General features: G+C 41.2%; 1 protein-coding gene across 1 annotated transcript in view; it reads right to left on the reverse strand.

Moving 5' to 3' along the window:
• The window catches only part of KCNA10 (potassium voltage-gated channel subfamily A member 10), a 41,989-nt gene extending 40,449 nt beyond the window's left edge, over nucleotides 1-1,540 (reverse strand). The window contains exon 1 of the mRNA XM_061632620.1: nucleotides 1,514-1,540. The gene's annotated coding sequence lies outside the window, so the exon portion shown is untranslated. The remainder of the gene's footprint in view (nucleotides 1-1,513) is intronic.
• Between the last annotated feature and the right edge of the window lie 17,142 nt (nucleotides 1,541-18,682).

An 18,682-nucleotide genomic window follows, 5' to 3' on the forward strand; every position in this document is an offset into this window, starting at 1 on the left:
TCATTGGAAGCAAGGATCTTGAAAGCCATTTCAACAGAACACAACACTTCTGCTTCTTTAGTAGTTGCACTGAAGAGGGCATTTCAGGAGGTGCAGCTATTTTCACCCCTGTGTACCACAGGAGAAATCATACATCTGATGTATGATGAAATTCGACACAACTCTTAAGGGTACAGAAGTCTGTCCTTTGTCTCAGGACTATGCAATGTACTATCTTTTGCTCTGGTCCATTAGAAGATGGGGAAAAATACAAACATCCAAAGTATGTTGAGTGAAAGATATCTCAGATATCTGGAGCAATCGTCATCAAAATCTCATGCTGCTCAGTAGTTTAATTTCACTACATCCTATACTGAAATTGATCATTCATACAGGGAGGGCTAGCCTTTAGCTTGTGGGCCAGATCTGGGTCCCACTGATTCTTCCAACTTTTAATGAAAGTGTGGTCAAAACAATGGCTTCAATCCCAGGTGTGCCTTCCTCAAATGGGAGGGCTCTTTCCATTCATGGAAAGGCTTCTAACCCAGTGGAAGCTTCCACTGGTGGAAGGGGTGAGGTAATATTCACCAATTCCCACCTCCCACTACAGCACCACCATGCCAACCTGCTCTGCACATTGTTCTGCAGGGTCCCCCAACCCAAGGAAGGAAAACATGTTTCCAAAAGCTGGATAAGATGGTGCTCTCCCTCTGTTGTGTATAACAATCCAGCCATGATCTTACAGCTGAGTGACCCCAACTTCCTTATACAGCCTGATCTATAAGAGGGTCAGGATATACAGCAAAATTACCATCACTGGTCCATAGAGCAGGCACAGGAAAACAGACTGCAGAAGTTGACATCCCTAGTCTTGAAGAATGCACTGCAACAGGACGATCAGACTGCATAATATTGGAATAATTGAATAAAGTCTTTTGCCCGTGCCCCTTTGAGCCACAAGACCATGAAAGGTATCCTCACAGTTTCCTTCTATGCTTGAAAAAGAGCTGGCCACCATTCTAACCATTTTTAAATGCAATGCAAATTATTCAAAGCCTTGTAAAATGAGTAACACGAGGTGGTATTCAGTGCTAGTCCTACTCAGAGTAGATCTCTTGAAGTTAATAGACATAACTAATTTAGGATCATTAATTTCAATGGGTCTACTCTGTGTAGAACTTAGCTGACTACAACCCATGGACAGTAGGAATATTTATATCTGACATAAGGAAAACAAAAGTTATTTAACATTCTGATTCAGGTGAATTTTCCTAAATTGACGTTCATTTCATTGAGAAGGTCTACAGATGAAGGCATTATAACATATGAACTCTGAAAAACTGAACTTAAGAAGTAGACTGAAAACAACTTTTGCTTTCATTCCCTTTAAAATAAGTGAGTTACCACATGAGGGATTGTTTTACTATGCCCACTATGCCTTGTCTGCTATAATCTTTTTTATGTTTCTGACACATCATTTCCCCCAAATGGGTCATTTAAAAAGTAAATGCAATATAAATATTAAGCAGCTCACCTCAAATACAATTCAGCTGGTCTTTTAAGGCGCAAGAAACTCCATGCAAAAGGCTGAGATGTCTCCAATGGTTCCAGATGTGACTGGTGTCTGCTTGTTATCTCTGATACAAAGATAAGAACTAGAAAGAGTTTCCCTTGGCTAAGACTCAGATTCAGAAACTCTATATACTGGTGAAATCTTATCCTCTTGTTGTCATAGGCTGTAAAAGGAATTGTTCTCAGAACGGAGCAGCCTCAAACAGAGAGGGTGTTCTTGTGTGCTTAAGTGACACAGGCAATGTGATCCACAAATTACTTAAGCCAGTATAATTGCACTAAAGCCAGACTAATCCCACTGAAGTCCAGAAGACTAAATCAGTTCAAAAGCAATTAAAGTAGTGATTTATGGATTCAGCCAAGGTTGGGAAATAAATTGTTCACCTGTATAAGACCTCCATCTAGGTAGGGAAATGATCTAACTCTCCTACCTGATAATGCTTAATCTGTCTATCTGTGAGAAAGTGGAGGGGGAGAGAGAGAGAGAGCGCCTCACGGAAGGTGGGGGAAGACAGAAAGAGCAAAGGGCTAAGAAGAATGAGGCTGCCTGTATTGTACAAGGGAAAGAAACCTGCTTTTTGTAGATCAGCTGTGAGAAGCAGTTCAGTCTTGCACAGTGATGTCTGTAAAATACCCTCACTCTTCTTAGCCCTTTGTCTCCCTCCCTCCACCCTCCACCCTCCACCTTCCACCTTCTTCCAGACAATCTGCAGAAAGCACCTTAAGGAAGAAAAACAATGCTTTACGAGCAATGCACCTTGTATTTTACAAACAGCCTTCCTTCCTTCCTTCATTCCCCTTCTCTGTGAGAAAATGCTGCTTTGCTTCACTCTTAGCCCCATGCTCTCCCCCCCCATGTGGCTGTCATCACTTATCCTCCGCTATGGGTCTGTGTGAGACTGTTTGGAAGCCCTTTGTTTTAATAAGAATCTGATGCAACCCCCCTTTTAAATCAGGCTTGGTTGTTCCTCCTCTTCTCAGTAAACTTCCCTCTCTTCATTCCATTGACTCCCTCCTTGTGTTTCTCTCCTCCACACAACAATAGATGGTGGGAGCCAATTAGCATGCAAGGAGATTCATACTGACTGCTGATTAGCTGTAGTGACTCCTGACCTTGCCGGATTCCCCAGGTCCCCTAAGGCAAGAGGAAAGGGCATAGCTTTAAATGGGAATTGCGGTGACTTGATTGGCTCTAGTGACAGACCAAGGGACTCCAGTAGAGGGCTGGCTGCAAAAAAATAACAGGGCTGCATCCTGGAGTGTCTCCCCAGAAAACATACCTGACTAGATCCTAAGCACATTTCCTTGGGGATTTACTCCCAGGAAGGCGGGCACCAAGCTTCAGTTTTACTTTCTAGTAAGCCTGTCAGATCGTAGCACTAAAAATATGAGATGCCATCTCAATTTTATTTCTGTATTATATTTGTATACCACTCATATAACTGAGTTCTCTTAGGGGTTGACAGACAAACAGGCATGATTAAGTGCCATTGATTTCAATAGGAACCACTCACATCAAATCCTATATACTAAGGGCAACCTTGTTCTCTGAGGGCCAGTCTTCAGGTAGCCAAAAAGGCACCATCCACACACGAGCTGGAGGTGTCAGCAATCTCAGGAAAGCCACAGGCTTTCCGGTACTACAGAACAATCTTCAGCGTAAAAAAAATATTTAAGGGGGAGGACCCCCAAAACAGCCTCACGAAAATGGAGAATGCTCAGTCGCCAAGAAATGCTGACTTGACTGTTAGAGTGAAAATGGAAAATAAGAGAAGGAAAGGGAAGGGAATCTCCTAGAAAAGGGCATGGCTGGCCAAGTGGAACTCTGAACAGGAGCACTGCTTACTTTACCATTTTGATGCAGGTCATTCTTATTTTCCATGGATTCTATTCAACTGTGGGTGTAGCTAGTTCAATTGATTTCATCAGTCTTCCTTCTAAATAGTGTGTTTAATAGTATGGTCCAGAAAACAGAAACTATTTGATCTTTCTGTTAGCTAGTAGCCACAATCCAACACATGTTTAAGGGCAATGATATCAGCTCTGCATTGAATTATATGGCTAATGACTACAATCCAACACATAGTTAGGTATAGGTGCTTAAATGCCTCCAATAGCTAATTGGCCTATCACTGTGTTCGTATTTCTGGAACAGATCCAATCCTTAACTATGCTACAAGTATAAATGAGCAGTCAAGGATACTTGAAAAGTCAGTAAACCTCCTTTCCTGGACTTAGATCTCCCACCTCCATTCTTTTCAAAACATCTGAAGTGAAGCCTTACAAAGCCAACAGAAGGTTACTTCACATGCTCTTTTCCCTTTGAAAGTTTTGGTCACCTGGCTGCTTTTCTCATCATAGTGTTGTTTTAAGTTTTGTTTCTACACTATCAACAACAAAACAAAACATAATATTAATACAATAGAATGCTGGTTGCGGTTGTTAAGTCACAAAAGGCAAACATGTATACTTTACCCCAGTGCCTTGTTATGACTTTGTGGAGTAGCACTGGAAGAAGAGGAAAGATTGCTCTGGGGTGATCATGTTGGCGTGTGTGCGTTGTTGTGTGAAACAGCATACATTACGTTGGAATTAAGTTGAGCAAGAAACTTCTTCAGAGCATGTTAAGAGTCTTTATTGAAAGACATTAAGGCCAGAGGCTTATGAGTAAATACATGTAGAGATTCTTCAGTCACCCCCCCTTCTGGTACATCTCTCTCTATAGCTAAAAACAAAAGACAGCCTCTCAGCTCAGAGGCATAATTCAGAAGAGAACAACACATAGACTCTGTTAGAACTTTCCCAGTCGCTATCAGATGGCTACCATAGCAACGACCCTGGCAGTCCGTTCCCAGACAGAGCATAGACATAACTCCCCCTTAACCACAGTTACGTCTTCAAACTTGCAGGCTTCATGGAAAACTACTAGAGACAGTAATGCCTACTGGTCACCAGCCCAACAGCTTCCTTTTTTTCCATTAAGACTGCAAAATACACATGAAATACATCTCCACAATACATAGTCATACAGTCATACATTTCTACAATACCTCTTGCAATACATTTCAGTACAGTTCAGTACAGTTCAAAACTTTATTCACTCAAACTTTGGTTCATTCCAAGCCTTGTCACCAGTTTGCCAAATTTCTCCTCACACAAAGGCTTGGTCATTATGTCAGCCACCATGTTGTTAGTGTCACAAAATTTTAGGTTAACAAACCCCTGCTGCACACAATCCCTTACGTGAAAGTATCTGACACTAATATGTGTTGTTCTCTTGGTATGAGCTTCTGATGTGGCTATCTTAATGCAGGTCTGATTGTCTTCATATACAGTAATCGGAAATTGCATATCAATGCCTATCTCCTGCATGAGCATTGCGAACCATTGTAGCTCATTACAGGCCTGTGATAGGGCCACATACTCGGCTTCTGCACTTGATGTTGCAACCACATTTTGTTTCTTGCTACTCCAGTCAATGCATGACCCGTGCCACATCACAACTATGCCAGAGGTTGACTTACGACTGCTCAGCTCCCCTGCATGATCTGCATCCACAAAACATTCAAGACCTCCTGTCTTTGCTCCTGACAAAACCAGACTCTTTGTCTTCGTGCCTTTCAGATAACGCGCTATCCTTTTAATCCCTTGCCAGTCAGCCTCTGAAGGATGCTCTACCTTCCGGCTTAAAATACTGAGTGCATTACATATGTCTGGGTGAGACACCTTCACCAAATATTGCAATTTCCCTATTATGCGCCTGTACTTCTCAGGATCTGTACAAGGCGTCTCCTTGCACATTCTGTTGGAAAGCCACAACCATTGGAGTCTTCACAACATTGCATTCTGTCATGTTGCATTCTTCTATGATCTGATTTATTTTACTTTCCTGACTCAATGTTATGCTTCCGTCTTCTGCACGCACAATATCCGTGCCTAAATAGTGTGTGACAGGCCCCAAATTCTTTGTGTCCACCTGCCTGCCCAGTTGCTCATTAAATTCTTGTTCCTCTTGCTGCTCATGATAAAAATACATGATGTCATCAACGTAAACTGCACAGAATGTGGTTTTCATCCCCTGTCTCTTTATATACACACATGGATCTGCCTTGCATCTTTGGAATCCCATTCCATGCAACACTCTGCCCAATTTCTCATTCCAGCAGCGTGCACTTTGCCGCAGTCCATGTATTGATTTATGCAGTTTACACACGAACTCTTCCTTTGACACAGAACCCGGAGGCAGTTCCATATATATCTCCTCTCTTAAATCACCATGTAGGAATGCCGTCCCTATATCGTAGTGATTTACACTCATGTTCTGCATCGCTGCCAGCTTCAGCAGCACACGAATGGACTTATGTTTCACAACCGGGGCGAAAACAGCATCATAATCTGTCCCATGCTGCTGGGTGAATCCCTTGGCAACCAAACGTGCCCTGTACCTCTGTACTTCCCCGGAACTTGCTTTCTTCTTCTTAAACACCCATCTGCAACCTATGGCCTTTTTACCCATGGGTAACTTTACTAATGTCCATGTGCCATTCTTTTGCATGGCTTGTAATTCTTCCTGCATGGCCTGCTGCCATTTGTGCTGCTCTGCCTCAGGCATCAGCCTGATTGCTTGAAATGATGCTGGCTCTTCTAGTTCTCTGTGAACTTCCTCCATCTGGGCAGTGAATACTGACGGCATGCCTTTTACAGCTGTCTGTTTACAGCCCTGACCGTCATTCCCTTTCCGCCCCATTGAACTCAAGGCATCAGCACACTTCACACCCATGGACATTTTAAACTGTGAATCATTAAGGCTTCCCTGCAAACACACTTGATCTCCCCTCATTACAAAACATTGGTATTTGTGAAACAAAATTGAATAATTTTTTTTTACAATAATTTTTATTCAAATTTTCATAAAACATACAAAACAAAATCATAAAACATTCAAAGACAAAAAACAAAACAAAACAAAAATGATTAAACAAAAAAATAAAATGTTGACTTCCCATTTGTCACAGATCAAATCAGTTATAGGTCTACAATATATAACAATCCTGTCTCTTAAATTATATTATAAAATCACTTTCCTCCAGTAGTTATCTTAATTAATCATCAAATCTCATAAACATCACTTTATTCTTTCCACAAAAAGTCAAAGAGAGGTTTCAATTCTTTAAGAAATATATCTATCAATTTTTCTCCAAATAAACATGTCGATTAATCCATCTCGTTAATAATAATAATAATCTTATTGTCATAACCATAGTCCAAATAAACATATCGATTAATCCATCTCATCAAAATCTGTTAGGTCCAATAATTTCAATAGCCATTATTCCATTATCCATATTAATTCCATCTTCCATCTTCAATAGTCCTGTTAAGTCCAGTAATTTCAGTGTCCAATCTTCCATTATCAGTATTCCATAATAATCTTGCTGTCATAGCCATAATCATATAATAAGAGTCTGATGGGAATTTCCTCTATCCCAAATATTTTCTTGCCATCAATTCTGAATAAGTTGCTGAAATATTGTTGTAAAGTCATATCTCTGTTCTATTTTTTTACAGAATGCACTGGCTCATCTCTTGAGAGTTTTTCCATTGTCACATGGCTGCAGTTAATTCCATAGATTTTCTCTATATCAAGCTCCATCACATCATTCCAGTCCAGAAGATTATCCAAGCCATTGATAACTTTATCTCTAATATCTTCATTAATTTCTTCAGAGATAACGTTAAATTCCAAACAGTAGATTTTATTTCTAATATCCATAAACTCCAGATCTTTTTCCAATTCCACATTTGTTCCAATCTCCAGGGCTTGTATCTTCCCTTTATTTTTTCTTTTCTCATCTCTGATCTCATTCTCCTCTCTCACAGGATCCCCTATTTCTTTAAGCTCCTGCGTCATTTTGCTCAGTTCCATTTTCAGCTCCTTACTGCCCTGTCGCAGGGTTTGTTTCGTTATCTCAATCTCATCCATTATTTTCTGAAACATAATTACTTCCAGATTCTCAGCCACTTTCTTGATTGCCATTTTTAAAACCACGAAAACAAAACAAAACAAAAATAAAGAAGAACCACCTTATTTCAGCAACAATTGGGTTAATATTCCAGGCTTGATGACATCACAGTATAAACAGAGCAGCCTGCCTTATCTCTCTATGTTCAAGAATACAAAACAAATGTAGTTCCCAGCATCAAAACAGTTAGTGGCGTCGTGAAGAAGCAGATTCGTCAAAATAAAATAGACCAAAAAGAGAATAGTCCCAGACAATATAATGTTCCTTGGAATAGAAATCCCTCTTCTGTTTATATCTTTAGAATGCACTTCCAGGACAGCTTTTTGCAACAGAAACAGAGATAAGCTGTTAATTTCGTGAATAACAGAGAAGAGTTATAGCTCACCCAGAAGTTCTTTAAAGCTGATTCATTTGACAAATCTCTTTTTGCTGCAACAATTTAAACCAAGTAAAAAAAAGAATAGAAAGAAGGGTGCTTGCCTGTTAGTCCGTTTTCTCTTTGAAGAAAAGATAAACGTATCGCATTAATCAGATAGAGCTTGTTCGGAAGTCCGTCCGGCATTGCTGGCTGGACCTTTTCTCATAAATTAATGAAATCCAGTCCTCCTAACAAAAACAGGCTTTTGAGGTTGATCTCTACGTTTCTCCCTGCCCGGGAGAAATTTCATCAGTCAAAAAAAAAATGTTCTGACTGATTTATATCTGAATAAGCTTCTTCTGTGGTGGGAGCCCGTCTCAAAAGCAGGCACAAGCGAAGTCACCCTTCCTGGAAGTCGAAACAAAATTGAATAATTACAACTCACCAGTTTTCTAACTGATAAAATATTATGAGCCAATTCCGGAACAAACAAACAGTCTGTTATTAGTCCAAGTTTGTCAAACTTAACCAGACCTTTAGCTTTTATGGATTTCCGTGATCCATCAGCAAGTAAAACAAAGTCCTGCTCATCTGTACACGTGTAAAACAGACTCCTGTCTTTGATTAATATATGGCTTGCTCCGCTGTCGACAATAAAGTTAATTTGTTCCAAGTCTTTAGACTTCTGTTTACAAACAAAGTTCACACTTCCCTGCTTCAAGCCTCTGTCCCTGGAGTTTCGCTTGATTGCACAATCTTTACGGAGATGCCCACGGGCCCCACAGGCAAAACAAGACTTCAGCCGCTGCTGCTCCCGCTTGTTTTCCTGTCTGCTTTCGACAGCCTGCTCCGGTTCGGCACATTTCTCCTCCTTGCTTCTGACAGCCTCCACCGGCTGGGCTCTCTGCGCCTCCTGCCTCCGCTGCCATTCCTGGGACAAATCCTGCAACGCATCCCAGATCTGTTTAGCCGACTGCTCATCTCTCACAAACATCAGTTGAGAATCCGATAGAGCCAAGATTATAAACGCCTGTGCCCTCTGGTCTCGACGCTTCCAGGCCGCGGTCGGTACCGCCGGGGGTTTTTCCTTAACCACGTCCCATAAATCCTCTGTTATCAGCAAAGCCCGCATCCTCGGCTAACAGCTGCCATAATTCTTGTCATTAAGTTGTTCCATCGGCAAGCCTCCCCCAGACAGGTTTACAGCCATGTTGCTCACCTCCGTCTGGTTCAATCAATCAAGCTGCCCTCTCTGGAACTCCATCTGCCATTCAGACCAGCAACTTACTCCGGTGTAATGCGCTGTGGAGCGTAACCATCCTCTGCTACCACTGTTGGCTTGTGTGCGTTGTTGTGTGAAACAGCATACATTATGTTGGAATTAAGTTGAGCAAGAAACTTCTTCAGAGCATGTTAAGAGTCTTTATTGAAAGACATTAAGGCCAGAGGCTTAAGAGTAAATACATGCAGAGATTCTTCAGTCACCCCCCCTTCTAGTACATCTCTCTCTATAGCTAAAAACAAAAGACAGCCTCTCAGCTCAGAGGCATAATTCAGAACAACACATAGACTCTGTTAGAACTTTCCCAGTCGCTATCAGATGGCTACCATAGCAACGACCCTGGCAGTCCGTTCCCAGACAGAGCATAGACATAACTCCCCTTTAACCACAGTTACGTCTTCAAACTTGCAGGCTTCATGGAAAACTACTAGAGACAGTAATGCCTACTGGTCACCAGCCCAACAGATCATCCCTCATCATCATATCAATCACAGTGAGAACTAGTTGTCTCTCTTTTTACTGAGGTGGGTGGTGAATGAGGCACTACCTCGGATTCAAGCAGGGCACAAGGAAGCTATTGATTTCTAGCAATTGTAAGAAGGAAGAAGCAGAATGGAGTTGAAATAATGAATGATATGCATTAAGGAGCACAAAGCTTTGGCTGGAATTCCTGGCATCATCTATGTTACTTATGTCATCTGGCACCCAAGTTCAATTGTGTTTGTTAGCAGGTCTCCAACAAGGAAATGGCCCCAGAATGCCACATCGCTCACTACTCGGCATCAGAGAGGAGGAGGGAATTCCCCTGAAAACCAAGGAATTGGAAAGCAAGAGCCTTTGGATGGTGACAAAAGCTTCCTAGCATAATGTTATTTCTATTCACTGGCTGTGACCATGTCCTGCCTGGCATCTGGCAAAGAGCAGGCTGCAGATGCTGGTAAGAGATGGTTGCCAATAGTCTTGCATTGTGTTTCTCAGCCAGACAGGTAGCTGACCTCAGAGGTTAGCTTAGTCCGTTTGAAAGTGCTCATTTGCTGCAAAGCTGGGTCATGGATAGGGAAGAGCCGTGTTGCCATTTTCTTTTCTGGCCCAGCTCTGGTGCTCTTTCCAGCAGCTGTGCTCTCTCTCTCTCTCTCTCTCTCTCTCTCTCTCTCTCTCTCTCTCTCTCTCTCTCTCTCTCTCTCACACACACACACACACACACACACACACACACACACACACACACACACACACACCAGAGAGAGGGGGGGCAGGTAAAACTTATCTTGCTCTTTTATCTCCACTCCAAGAAAACCTTCACCGCCTTTATTTCTGTGTGAGTAGGACCAAAAAGGGTGATGACTCAAAATGAGAGCTGCTTGCTCTTCTTAGCTCCACACTGAGCAAGAACCTTTAGATTCTGTACAAATCTAGTAATTTTTATAAGGTGAAAGCTGTTTTCAATTTTCAATTTTTCATCTGTTTTCTAGCCAAGAAGAGGTAAATTGAACTAATTACTGCAATGTGTGTATGTGCAAGCGTGCATGCACTAGAGATGGAAAGATATCTCAATTTCAGTTCTCTGTTTTTCATTTTTCCAATTTTAAATTTAGTCCTCCACATTTCTGCAATTTGCTTTTTTAAAAAATTTCTCTAGCATTTTACTGCAAATTTCTCCCAATAAACACATAGGCAGTTTTGACTAATGTACACATTTTGCAAGCCATTTTGTGTCATATAATGCGTTTTTATGTTACTTTCATACATATATTCATTTTTATGCCCACTTTCCCCTAACATATGCATTTTTGTAAACATTGTTAGGTTGGCAAACTGCAATGCAAAATTCAGATAAGTGCAAATTTCAAAGGATGGTTGTGTTTTGGTTCTGATATTGCTTTGCAAAGTGTTTTGGATATTTGATAGATTTGGCTTGCAATGGGAAGTGAATCAAATTTTTTGCCCATCCCTACTGTGTGCACATGCTTTCTTTCCTCTTTAGCTCGGTTCAGATGACTAATAGTTAGGATGGCATCTGTGTTTCCAACCTCTGTATGCTGGAGGATTTGCCCCTAGGGATGTGGTGGGGGAAGAGAGAAATTCACTTTGCATTTTAATGCAAAGCTATCTAATTCACACTTCCTGAAGCAATAAACAAACTGAAACACAACTATCCTTCAAAGTGCTCCAAATTTTGCAATGCAGTTCACCATCCAAAAATGTGTACCAAAGCGCACATTTGTATGTATGAGTAAGAAGAATGCAACAATGCATTATATTAGAGAAAATTGCATACAAAAATGTATTAGGAGAAATGTGCCCTAAAATGCTGACAGATTTTCATGAGAACTTTTAAACAAATTGCAAATGGATGCAGAAATGTGGGAAATTGATTGAAACTATAAGAAACTAAGGGAAACAGAAATGGATAGATTTGTCCACCCTAATTGGCACCACTTTTATATATTTAATTATTATTTTATTTATATCCCGTCCTTCCTCCCAGCAGGAGCCCAGGGCAGCAAACACAAGCTAAAAACACTCTAAAACGTTATAAAAATAGACCTTAAAATACATTAAAACAAAAAAACCGTTAAATTTTTTTTAAAAAAAAAGCTTTAAAAACATCTTTTAAAAAGGGGGTTAAAAACATATTGTTAAAAAAAATATTAAAAAGCAATCAAATCCCCACTCAGCCATGAAGCTCACTGGGCACTCTTGGAGCCTTCACTGTCTCTCAGCCTAATCTACCTCATGGGATTGTTATGAGGATAAAATGGGAAGGGTGAGAACCATGTATACCACCTTGAGCTCCTTGGAGGAAAGCTGGGATATAAACGCAAAAATAAGTAAAAAATAAATAAATGTATACTACATCAACAAATTATATTCACTGAGGCAATCTGTGTTCTCTGAGCGCCTGAAATTCATAAAGACACCAAAACATTGTTTTTCTTTCCAGTACTGTAGATATCACGACACAGTGAGACACGGTGAGACCAGAGTTCAATTTCGGAGCCCCCCTCGTAATTCTCGTCTCCGCTTTTATTTTACCTCCGCTTGGAGGCGTGGATTATTTTCTCTCCATAAACAGCCTATGACCTTTAACTATTGTATAACATCACGTACATACATAGTACAACAGCATTATCTACGTGGCAATATGCAGGCAGTTATTTAACCACTACAGATGTCAGTATCGTTTACAGCCATAAAGTTAACCACATCCTGTTTTTCCACTGGTCAGATCGCAATGTCTTGAGAGATAGTGTACTGAGAACAGCAGCGTGGTTTGCCAACGTATGCTGTTCATTCAGTCCACCCCACATCTCCCCCTTTTTTATTTTTTAGCAAAAAGTAATTACTACGTAATGGTCGCGGAGCAACAGGTGTACACGTCTGGAAAAGGTATTGTAAAAAACAGCATAAGCCTATACTTAAAATGAGTAAAAGAATAGCATATCTAAGAATCTGACTTAGCCATCCAGTGGGCAGCCAACTCCAAAGCCACTGCCACCAAGTTGTAGGGGCGTCCTGCAAAATGTTATTAGCTAGATCCTTCAAGTTTTTTACCTGTGTTCTGATTTCAAAACTGTTGTCAGTTAAATTAAAACAGCACATATTCTTTATAGTTTCGCACCCCAACTGATGTTGTAATAGCAGGTAATCTATAGCTGCACGATTATCCAAGATAGTTTGTCTTAATATACCCTGCTCTTCATTTAACAAAGCAATGGCTCGAGAGGTGGCATTTATCATCTTAACATAATTACAGGCTAATTTATGTAATTGATTGCTGTTACTTACTGCCAATGCAGGAAGTCCAACAAGGGAGATGGCTAGTGATACACTTTCTGCTTTATTAAGCAATTCCACCTTGTCATTACAATCAGCCGGCATGGCAACAGCTTCTCTTTTCCTACGTTGGGCTAGCAACTCCCTTTTATGAAGGAAAATGGGAACCAGTCGACTCAGGCAACAGATGGTATCAGAAATATTAGCGGGAACATAATTAAAAGTGGTTTCTCCACATGTCCAAAACCATCCACCTGGTAAAGGAATGTGTCCGTACATACTGGATATGTTAATGTGCTGTGTACAATTCCATGTGGGTCTCCCAACCTTTAGACATCCCTTCTGTACCTTATGTCGACTACAATTAACCATCCGAGCACACGTATTATTAATGGAATTTGCAACATGTGATGTAAATAATTGAAAAGCATTAACAGGCAGCTGGAAGGTTGGAGTTCCCCAATTCGAAACAGTATGATATTTAATCTCTGAAGTATTCATGAACCGCCCAAGTCCTGTAATGTTCCCAATATCCCCAGGTGCTTTGCATACGGGTATTAAACATGTTCCCAACATACCCATTTCCTGTACATGTTCAGTCATGCAAAAGTCACTCACATTTGTCATTCTTGCTAACTGAACCCAGATATTGTGTTGAAACCGCATCCCCAACTCCTGCCCCAACCTGTCAGCCCCAGCGCTTCCTAAAATCCAACAAATGCAAAGTACAAAAATAGAATTTGTATTTAAAGACGCAATTAAAGCAAGAATGGTATTCTCAGTTGTCTTGTCCACCCCGGCTTGTTCCATTGCTTTTTCTGCTTGTGTTGCTAAGTTCTTTATTTGGCCCCAAGTCACGGGAGGTTGCGGAACATTCCGACCACGCTTCCTGGAAGACATCCCAGTATCCTGAAGTTGCAGAGAAAAATTAGGGATGGGATTCTTAAGATTATCGTGCCAGGACATCGTCTTTCCAGGGCCGGATACACCTAGCAGGTACCCACACAGGACCGTCAGGCGTAGACACAGCCGCGTAACCTCGACCCCACGTTATAAGCGGAACTGGGCCTTTCCACTCTGGATTTGGTAGTTGCCGAAACTGCACCCGCGGGGCAGGTAGAGACTCCGACTGCTGAAAATGCCGCTGCGCTCGAGTAGAAAAGGAAAAATGAGTATTGGGAGATTGAGACAAATTTAAATGATTAATGGTAAACAACACTTGTGCCAGCCACTCCTCTTTGGTGGCCAATCCCAGTGGTACTCCTCCTTTTTGTTTTTGTTTAAGCAAATGCTCTTTAAGGGTACGATTGGTACGTTCGACGACAGCTTGACCTGTAGAATTATAAGGAATACCAAACAAATGTGTAATGGACCACTTAGTGCAAAACTGTGCAAATTGCTGTGAAACATATGCAGGACCATTATCAGTTTTTATCGTCTGAGGTTGGCCCATGATGGCAATAGAACGAATGACATGATTAATAACATTCTTAGTTTTTTCCCCTTTCTGAGGAGTTACCCATATGTATCCGGAATATGTATCTACTGTAACATGCAAATACTTCCATGGGGAGAAAGTAGGAAAATGTGTAACATCCATTTGCCACAACTGGTTAACTATGAGACCTCGTGGGTTCACTCCTGGTTCTGGGGATAGAGTTAACTGTGTGCATTGGGGACATTGTTGAATAATGGCAGAGGCTTCCTGGGCAGTAAGATGGAATTGCTTCTGGAGTGCTTTAGCATTTTGATGATGAAGGGCATGACTTTCTATGGGTGTGCAAAGGAGGGCACGAAGAGCCTGATCAGCATATTGATTACCTTCTGTTAACAATCCTGGGAAAGGTTGATGACTGCGAATATGAAATATAGCAAATCGACAAGACCGAGTATGTATGAGTTTTTGAAGTGTAAGCATAAGAGCAAGTAGATTAGTGTCCAGCATGGGAGAGACATAACTACCGGGTAATGCAAGTACAACATTCTTAACATAAAGACTATCGGTAATAATGTTAACCTCCTGATCTGCAAAAGTCAACAGCGCCATACTAACAGCGGCCAACTCAGATCTCTGAGCGGAAGTTTGGGGTAAGGTGAAAATTGTCTTCCAAACCCCCTGCTCGTGCCATGCAACAACCCCTCTAGTTGGACTGCCATCAGTATAGACCGTGACCGCAGGTAAGGGTTGTAAACTGATTACAGATTGAAACTGGATAGGAATTTTTTGTGTAATTTGAAGCCGTGGATCTGATGAGGAACGACATGAAATTGTGCCCAAATAAGAGACTAAAGCCCATTGAAGGTCATCAGAAAGCGCAACAGCATTTTCCCATGTGTAAAGTTTAAGAGGCAACGAAATTTCAACCGGATCGATACCTAATAATTGCCTTGATCGTAATCGTGCTTTTTGGATTATTTCTGCTGCTTGCATTGGCAAAGTTGTGATAGATGACTTTGGTGTATGGGCTAAGTAAAGCCACTCTATTATATGTGTAGCATTGGAGCCTGACTCCTGAGTGAGTGCAGCAAAAAGTTGGCTTCCATCAAATAAAACAAATAAAATCAGTGGTTTATTCAATATTTGTCGATCCACCCAAATAGCTTTTAACGTTGTAGAAACTAATTCTAGGGATTGCCTTGCCTGTTCCGTTAAAGTAATAATATCTGCAGGTTGACGTCCTTGTTTTAAACATTCAAATAAAGGCCCCATGTCTTGAGTGGTAAGTTTACAATATGGTCGAATCCAATTAATAGAACCCAAGAATTGTTGTAGTTCTACATAAGTTGGCTTCATTGACAAAGTAAGACAGGGCAATACAGGAGTGGAGTAGGATTGCATTAATTTATGTCCTAAATACAGAAATGGTTCTTTGAGTTGTACCTTTTCAGGGGCAATCTGCAACCCTGACTGTGACAAATGATCAGTAAGGTGTTGTTGCCACATAGATGGGAGGGTTCTCCCAGCCACCAAGATGTCATCCATATAATGGTAGACCAATAATGTAGGGTATTGAGCCCGAAAGGGTCGCAGGGCCATGTCTACAAACTGTTGACATAGGGTTGGACTATTTAACATGCCCTGAGGTAGCACTTTCCATTGATATCGTTGCGCAGGGCCAGAGTTATTATATACGGGAACAGTAAACGCAAATTTCGGTGCGTCTTGCGCTTGTAACGGTATTGTGAAAAAGCAATCTTTCAGGTCTATAATAGCTAAGGAATAGTCATATGGAATTAAATTTGGATTAGGCGTCCCACATTGTAGCGGACCCATGGGCACAATTAATTTATTTATTTCTCGTAAATCATGTAAGAGCCTCCACTTTCCAGATTTCTTTTTAATCACAAACACTGGGGTGTTATAAGGGCTATTACTTTCTGCTATATGATCAGCTTCCAGTTGCTCCTTTACCAGTTGGTGCAGAGCTTCTAATTTTTCTTTGGGTAAGGGCCATTGTTCTACCCAAATGGGTATGTCTGTCTTCCATTGTAAAGGAAGAGCTGCCTTTTGTTGGCTAATCATTAATAACAATGGTGGTCTGGAATTGCTCCAGTAAATCCCTTCCCCACAGATTTACTGAAATGTCCAAAATACAAGGGCGAATGTGGGCTATACGATCACCATCAAGAGCAACAACTTGTATCCAATCCTTACTCCGTTTTGAATCCTGAGCTCCGCCCACTCCCCACACAGAAGGGGCCACTTCTACTGGCCAAGAGGATGGACAGTTATGTTCAGCAATTACTGTGACATCTGCCCCAGAATCTATAATACCTTCAAAAATAACATTGTTTAAACAATACTTACGAACCGGTTTCTCCCTGGTCACTTCTGCCAGTACTGCAGCTACCTGTGGATGGAAAGGATTACCTGAAATACTCACACTCGGCGATTTCGTCCTTGTAGATCCGAATCCACCAGTACGTTTTTGGGAGGAAGTGTTCGATGTGAAAAGACGATATGGCAATAACAATAGTTGCGCAAAAGAATCTCCCTTCTTCAACTGAAGGGGAAGGTGACTCCAATACTGAATATAAATAATTCCCTGATAATCAGAATCAATAACACCAGGTACCACCATTATATTATTCTTGGAAGCAGAGGATCGCGGTAGTACAAGGCCTACGGTGCCTTCTGGTAAAGGGCCAGTGAGTGTGGTAGGCATTAAAAGAACTGCTCCAGGCAAAGGAACATCTTTTGACTCTGCATGTATTAAATCAATTCCAGCGCTTCCTTGAGTAGCAGGGGTGGGTACACTTCCTTGAGATTCGGGGCTGGAAGCCTGCCCCAAGTTCAGTTTCCCTCAATAGGACGGGAAGACACATTGGTATTGGTAGTGGGAGCTGAACGACACTGATTAGCCCAATGATAACCCTTTTTACATTTCGGACAGATTTTCTTTGGCCGGTTTGTAACAGTGCCCCCACCTTTAAATGCTCCTCCGCCAGGAGCCCGACATTCCCTTCTGAAATGACCAGGCTTTTGACAATTAAAACAATTGCCTGTAGGTTTGTTACCCTGTCTTAATGCCCCAGCTAACAATGTCATGGCATGAACATGTGTACCTACCTCTGCACAAGCTTGAATCATGTCTCCCAATTCATATTGCGGTCTATGAATAATGTTTTTCAAAATCTTTTTACAGTCTGTGTTAGAATTCTCGTAAGCTAATTTTAACAATAATTCCCCTTGTGCCTGAGGGTTATCAACCTGCCGTGTCAGAGCCTCTTTCAAACGGTCAACAAACTGAAAATAGGGCTCTGTTGCTTGCTGCCGTACATTCGTAAAAGAACGTAAGGGTTCTTTCCCAGCAGGCACCTTTTTAAATGCTTTCTGTATACACTCAGCAGTTCGATGAAATGCGGCTTCAGGCAATACCCCTTGTTGTGCTATGGTAGCAAAATTACCTGACCCATAAATTTGCTCGGGAATGATATTAGCATCCCCAGCTGCTATAGCAGCATGTCTAAATTCTTGGTCCCAAACTACATATTGCGAAGGAGTCAAAATCATCCTAAAGAGATCCTTCCAATCTTGAGGGATCATGTTATATCCAGTAGCTACTCCTTCCAACATCCCTTGTACATAATTAGCCGTAATCCCATATTCTCTTACTGCCTTATTTATTTCTCTAATAACAGAAAACGGAAGAGCTGTCCAAGTTGCTATGCGATTATTAGCATTATTAGGATCTGGCTGATATGTAACGGGAAAAGCTGAAATTGTACCCTCCCAGTCTCCCATTTCTTCCATAGATAATAATCCTGAGGCTGCAGCCTGAGCTATGGCTGCTTTAACCTTCCCAGTAACCTGTTCTTGTTGGACTGGAGGGCTATATGGAGGAGCATTTACAAATTTCTCAATATCCTTTTCAGGTGTAGGTAAAGAAAGTTGGGGATAAAGAGGAGTTTTCTGGTCAGAATTGGCAAACAGCGATGTCTCTTTTATCCCTAAATGACTAATGGCCTCAGCACACTTTTGCCATAATAAGAGATGGTGAATAGGTGCTCTTGGTTCTTCATGTAATTTTCTCCCTATCTTTATCCAATCTGACTGACGTAGTGATCCTTGCTCTGGATACCATGGACATTGACATTGAATTGTTTTTAACAATGATTCAATGTGAGAACGACTTATAAAAGCTGAGGTATCCTGTTTTAAAATTTTTTGTAGCTCTTGTGCATGAACCT

The sequence above is a fragment of the Rhineura floridana genome, chromosome 6 (assembly GCF_030035675.1).
Source record: "Rhineura floridana isolate rRhiFlo1 chromosome 6, rRhiFlo1.hap2, whole genome shotgun sequence".
Lineage (NCBI taxonomy): Eukaryota > Metazoa > Chordata > Lepidosauria > Squamata > Rhineuridae > Rhineura > Rhineura floridana.